The 6,186-nt window shown below is 32.4% G+C and overlaps 1 long non-coding RNA gene across 1 annotated transcript; it reads left to right on the top strand.

The window, feature by feature from the left end:
- Positions 1-428: 428 nt before the first annotated feature.
- LOC133201162 (uncharacterized) lies at positions 429-3,263 on the top strand. The gene is made up of 3 exons (XR_009723058.1): positions 429-556; positions 1,715-1,832; positions 3,179-3,263. It is a non-coding gene; the product is annotated as an uncharacterized LOC133201162 (long non-coding RNA).
- Positions 3,264-6,186: the final 2,923 nt, after the last annotated feature.

Below are 6,186 nucleotides of genomic sequence, written 5' to 3'. Positions count from 1 at the left end.
CCTATTCGAATAAGTGATATCACCTATTCGAATAAGTGATATCACCTATTCAATTTGAATAGGTGATATCACCAATTCGAATAGGTGATATCACCTATTTGCATTTCTTACAACAATAAATAATGAATGCTCCCTTCCTCAAGATTATCTACAATTTTCATTGGAACCAAGCAAATTCGGGCTGCATTAGGGTCTGTAAGTCTCGTCACGTGACTCGCGAGATTTTTCGATAATATTAACTTCCGGGTACCTCACACATGGAGATGCAAGATCATAGGCACTCCCCAGCTTAATTGTTAAAAAATATATATCTACTATACTATAAACATATATGTTTATAGTATAGTAGATATATATTTTTTAACAATTAAGCTGGGGAGTGCCTATGTGCAAGATGTGTATTGGGTTATGCATGTTTATGGTTTACACAAAGCGTATAAGGAAAGTTTAAGCAGTTGCACAAAGCCGAAGGGTTCTCTGACTTACGATGGATAAATTGAGTGTCATAAAAGCTTGGGTGCGAGCAAGTAGGAGGAGAATTTCGATCGAAGTACAGGTAAACAAGTCAGAGAATGTCACCTGCGCAGCACAGTTAAGGTGCCAAATGGAAATATCGGCGAATTTTTTAGATAGAAAATACATTCTTTACAAGGATGGGCATTTCTTTTTAGGACTTTACTATTATCGGACAAATGCAATGTGGTTGAAAACTAAATGTTGAGGACGATTAGATTTCTTATTAAGACTTGTCACGTGATGTGGCAGTCACCTGATTTTAGCAAATATACCTGCAGTACTGAGGTCATCTATAAATTCTAATATTGCAAGGGCATAACCGAGTTAAAAATCTAAGTTTAACATATAATTATTTTCAACACTTTTTGTTGTTTGTGAAAAGTGCTGCGAACCTATATAAATTCTACTATCTACTTGCTAAAATTACATTTGTTAGACCGTATGTTGAATATTTTGCTGGTCAAGTACATTAAATATAGATATAATTAATTCCTCTGCAAGATTTCAACAGGTTCGCAGCACTTTTCAAATATCTTCATACTTCTTGAGTTTATGTGTAAAAGCTTGTCATAATTCACTGAGGGTATGCCCTTGCAATATATCGATTTATTACGACCCTTCCATTACCCTTCAATGAATCTGCATACAAATATACGACAGTATCGCTTGTCTAGGGAATGTACGGGAAGTATATGAATAAAATCATAAAACAGACATTGCATACAAGTTAATGGCCTCTTATATATCTACAATTTATATTTTATTTAATTACAAAATACATTTTTCATTGTATAAATATAACTTGATCCGCCTCTCACTGCATACAAACTGCGTCAAATTTTCCGATATGACGTCACATTGACAAGTGCATTGCGATCAGTGAATTGTTTATATATTGCTATGTGGGATTTAACCAACGACAATAATGCATGCACTAGTTAGTATTGATGTAGTTTAAAGCTATTCATAAGTTTAAAATAGCAAATTATTTCATTTTGTGGTAATTTGAAGACCTTATATTTTTGTGTGATGTCATAGTAAGCATTACCCGTATAGATTAGGCCCCGCCTCCTTACTGCAGTCTTAACTGTGCTGCGTGTTTCTTGGGTATTCTTGGGTGAAATAGAAGTCTTATATTATACATTTGTATCTGATTAGAATAGTTTTGTTATCATCATTATAACTAATTTATTAACAGATTTTTCTTGAATTCGAGGATAATGATGCTATTACCAGCTGATTAAGGAGGAGTAGTGTAAGTGTCAGATGCGAGATGGGTACGAACGTCATCTTGTGACAGCATCACCTTTGTTTGGGTATATAATTTGTTCAGAATACGCTTCATTTATCAACAGAAATTAAGCTGTTGCATGTCAGTGGGTCTAGTTTTTTAAGTATTCAATGTTTGAAAGCACTTATCAGGTCCAGTACAATCTTTTGATTTAGCTATAAAGCTTTATTAAGCTATTCAGAATAGCTTAATTTAGCTATTTTATATAAGTTTTTCTTAAATATATGTACTTTTCTCAGCATGCACAAAAAGTCGCACCTTGGTGCAGTGATGATACTCAACCTTGAACTCATCTGAAATTGATGCATTATAAAACTCACTCATTAAAATCTCCTTGCATTCATGTAATAATTTTTAGGCCCAAATACTGTACAGCAGTCCTCAAAATACTGGAATTTGGGTGAAAATACTGTACATTGTTCATAAAAAAACTGTAAAAAATATCAACCAAAAATCAATGTAAGAGGTTCATTTTTAGCTCTTCTGAGCCAAAGGCCCAAAGAGCTAATGCTATGGCCATTTGTGCAGTGAGTGTAAACTTTTTAGAATATGAGCCATAACTCAAGAACCCTTTGGCCAATTATTGTCAAATTTGTCACAGGGTATCCTTGGGCCAAGGGCTTCTGTTTATACTAAAACTATATAGGGTTGTGACCCTTAAACAAGGGGAGATAATTAGGAAAATAGAAACAAAAGAGACTTTGTACTCAAAGTTCTAAAAGTTTTTAGGCTACATGCGCAATTGATACAGTTACTTCTTCAATGAAATTATAAAGGAGGCCAGTTATGGTCAAGAAGATAATTGATTGGTAATAATTCAGTACAATGAGAAGCAATCATACTTATCCATGCCTCAATGCACACAAGGTAGTGGACAGTTACTCAAATAATAGAAATTTATCTTTTGCTTAAAAGTATTCAAAAGTTGCAAAGTTGGAGATATCTTTGATTTTGCTCGTTGTTTCGATAGCCCAAAGCACATATATGAATGGTCAAATACATGCCACTTTTTGTCTATTTCTTACCAAAATAATTTTTGTGAAAAACTGCATATAAATAGCTAAATCAAGCTATTTTGAATAGCTTAATAAAGCTCTATAGCTATTTCAAGCTATATAGCTAAATTAAGAGATTGTACTAGACCTGCTTATTTCCCAATCCCAACAATAAGACTTTCTTTATATATTCTGCAAATTCTCTCTGCATTTATCATTGAACAAAATTCATATGACTGCAATTATATGACCATACTCTTCACTTTAGAGAGCATGTTATAGAGGATATTTTGGTTAAAGTTTTGGTCTGTTTCATGCAGTGTTTGAAATATTCTTTCATCTTACACAATTGTATACATTAAAATTTATTTTATAGCTAAAGTACAAGAGAACTGCAGCATGTAAGACTACATGTACATCGACTTTGAATAATCTACCTGGTATATCCTCAAAAAGGCAACTCAAATATAGGTATGAAATTGATGTCACAAAATAAGTTTTTGGACTTACATTTACTCTTATAATTCATATACATATAAAGCATATAAAAAATTGAAAAGAATTAAAGGTTCATCAGGTGACAGCTCAATCATGTATGGAATATTATTAGGCCAAATAAAAAAATATGTGTGGTTCCCGTTACCCGACCGTCCCTATTTTAGATCCCCGACCCTTAACTTTTTTTCGGCAATTTTCATATTTATTTTCCGTAATTTTCTGTGATTTCCGTCATCCACTTCGGTATTAGTTTTAGTTCCAGCAATGGCGACCTCCATGCAAAAATCGTTTCAACACGTAGTGCAAGTGTTTGATGGTGTTAAATCTAAAGCAAGCTAGCATGGCACGGCAGTATACCTTTTTCCAGCGCCATGTTTTTTGTTTGTTTGTTTTTTGGTTGCCAAAATTAAATAAATATGCCCAAGAGTGGCGAGATTCAGTTAGTTGCTCTGTTTACAGCTGGTTTATAACAAGTGCATGCTGATTAGTCCCTTTATTATTAATGCACGCAAAGGTGTGAAGTCAGGATAGGAAATCACTTCTCGCTTGAAAGCACACAGACAGCTGGCCAGGTAACGTTTTTTGGAGTTAGAGGGAAGATAACATGAGAAAACATTTATTTGATTGCATTGATTACGCAAGAATTAGCCCAAATGTGTAAGATAGATTAACTTGTAAATTATTAAATAATTTATATCAGGATCGTTTCTTTTAAACCGAAAGTAGGAAATAAAAACAGTTCATGAGGAAACGTGAAAAAGAAGACTGCTGATTTCACCTGAATAAAGTCAACTTGCAAAACACAAATATATATGAGAAATGAGCTTGGAAGTATGAAGTCTTCAATGAGGCAAAAAGGTTTCATGAAAGGTTTTAAAATTTTAATAATATTAAATATTTGTAATTCTGACGAATTTGAATGATTCTATGTCATCTTGCTTAAGTGATTTATTTTGTTTTAAACATTACTGTACAAAGAATAGTGTCACATTCTTTTCCTCTGACAGCTCTTAGCAGAACTCTTATGTCCGTTTTCTAGTTTATCGTTCAAAATTTATTATTAAGTAAAATAAGAACTATTCTGGATAAAAGTAATTAATTTCATTTATAAACACTGATTTTAAACAAAAGGATGTTCACCTTGGACTTTATTTTTTACAAAAAGAAAAGATTGTGTTTTCATTATTTTTATGCCCCCGGATCGAAAGATCCGGAGGGTATATTGTTTTTGTCCTGTCTGTCTGTTTGTCTGTTTATCTGTTTGTCTGTTTATCTGTTTGTCTATCTGTCTGTTGTCAATTTTAACCTTGCCCATAACTTTTGATTGGTTGGAGCTATGACTTTCATATTTCACATGTGTGTTCTTTGCGACAAGACCTTTCTTTTGGTACCATCATATTTGACCTTTTGACCTTGACGTTGGAGTTTGACCCACTTTTGCAAAATTTTATGAGACTTTAACCTTGACCATAACTTCTGAACAGTTGGTGCTTGGGGTTTCGAACTTCACATGTGTATTCTTTGTGACAAGGCCTTTCTTTGAATACCAACAACTATGGCCTTTTGACCTTGACCTTAGAGTTTGACCTACTTTTGAAAAACTTTAACCTTGGCAATAACTTTTGAACGGTTGGAGCTAGGGCTTTCATACTTCACATATGTAATCCTTGTAATAAGACCTTTCTTTGGATACCAACAACTTTGACCTTGATGTTTTACTTACTTTTAAAAAACTTTAACCTTTGCCATAACTTTTGAACAGTTGCAGCTAGGGCTTTCAAATTTAACATTTTTTATCTTTTGGCCTGGATTTTGACTTGCATTTGAGAAACTTTAACCTTCGCCATAAGATGCCATACGGGGGCATCAGTGTTTCACAAACACATCTTGTTGATTTAAAAATATTTGTTTCATATTCATAACTAGGGTTCCCCTACCAATGTTGACTAGTATATTTCACACCACATCGAAATGCCACTTATTTTCTCCTTCACTCTGTTCATCCACAAATAAAACATTTCTTTTCTGAACCATAGTTGGAAAAGACTGAATTCAAAATAAACAAAACATTTATTAGTTATGATTTATACACTCAGCTCTTCACAAAATATTTCTGTTTTTTCGCATTCTATAATATACAATTTTAGATTTTATATACCTGTATAAAGACTTCCGCAGCAGATTCCGATGGAGAAATCATGATCTATATTTAAGATTTAATGTATAATGCTTAAGATATCCATTAATTTTACTTATAATATACAATTCTGAAATTAATATCATCCTTTAAAAACAAGGACAGCACTTATCATCTTCGTAAAAACTTAACATTCTAAAAAAGAAAATATAATATCCAAATAACAGTTAAATAATTCAATTTGCTCATGCTGATTTTCTTCAAACATTGTATTTTCTGGATGAGTATGAACTCGAATGAATAGAATCAGCAAACAACTGTTTAAATACCCAAGACATTTTGTTCACACATTAAAGCACATATCTAATCCATATGCTTAAGAGAAAACATATCTAACACTCTACACATAAAATAGTTCACTTATGCTAACGAAAAGAAATAGGTATTATTTGGAAAAATTTAGAAAATCATTTTGTTAAAAAAAAAAAAAAAAAAAAAAAAAAAAAAAATCCCTACCCACCTTTCCTATTTTTTTGGAGGTGTAACCAGAACCACACATATTTTTTGTTTGGCCTTAATGCTGGGTTTCCAAATGTCAAAATTAAGGGTATTCGATATATTCCATACAAGTTGTCAATCCTTTATAAGTGATTTGTACAGAGGTTCATTTGCATATAAATGTTGTTAACATTGTTTTACTGTCTTTATTAACTTGTAATACTAAATTTTATAAATTGACAAATTCATTC

The sequence above is a fragment of the Saccostrea echinata genome, unplaced genomic scaffold, assembly GCF_033153115.1.
Source record: "Saccostrea echinata isolate AGI-Se365-2 ecotype Australia unplaced genomic scaffold, CSIRO_AGI_Sech_v1 ptg000042l, whole genome shotgun sequence".
Taxonomy (NCBI): Eukaryota; Metazoa; Mollusca; class Bivalvia; order Ostreida; family Ostreidae; genus Saccostrea; species Saccostrea echinata.
This window is presented reverse-complemented; position numbering and strand designations above follow the sequence as displayed.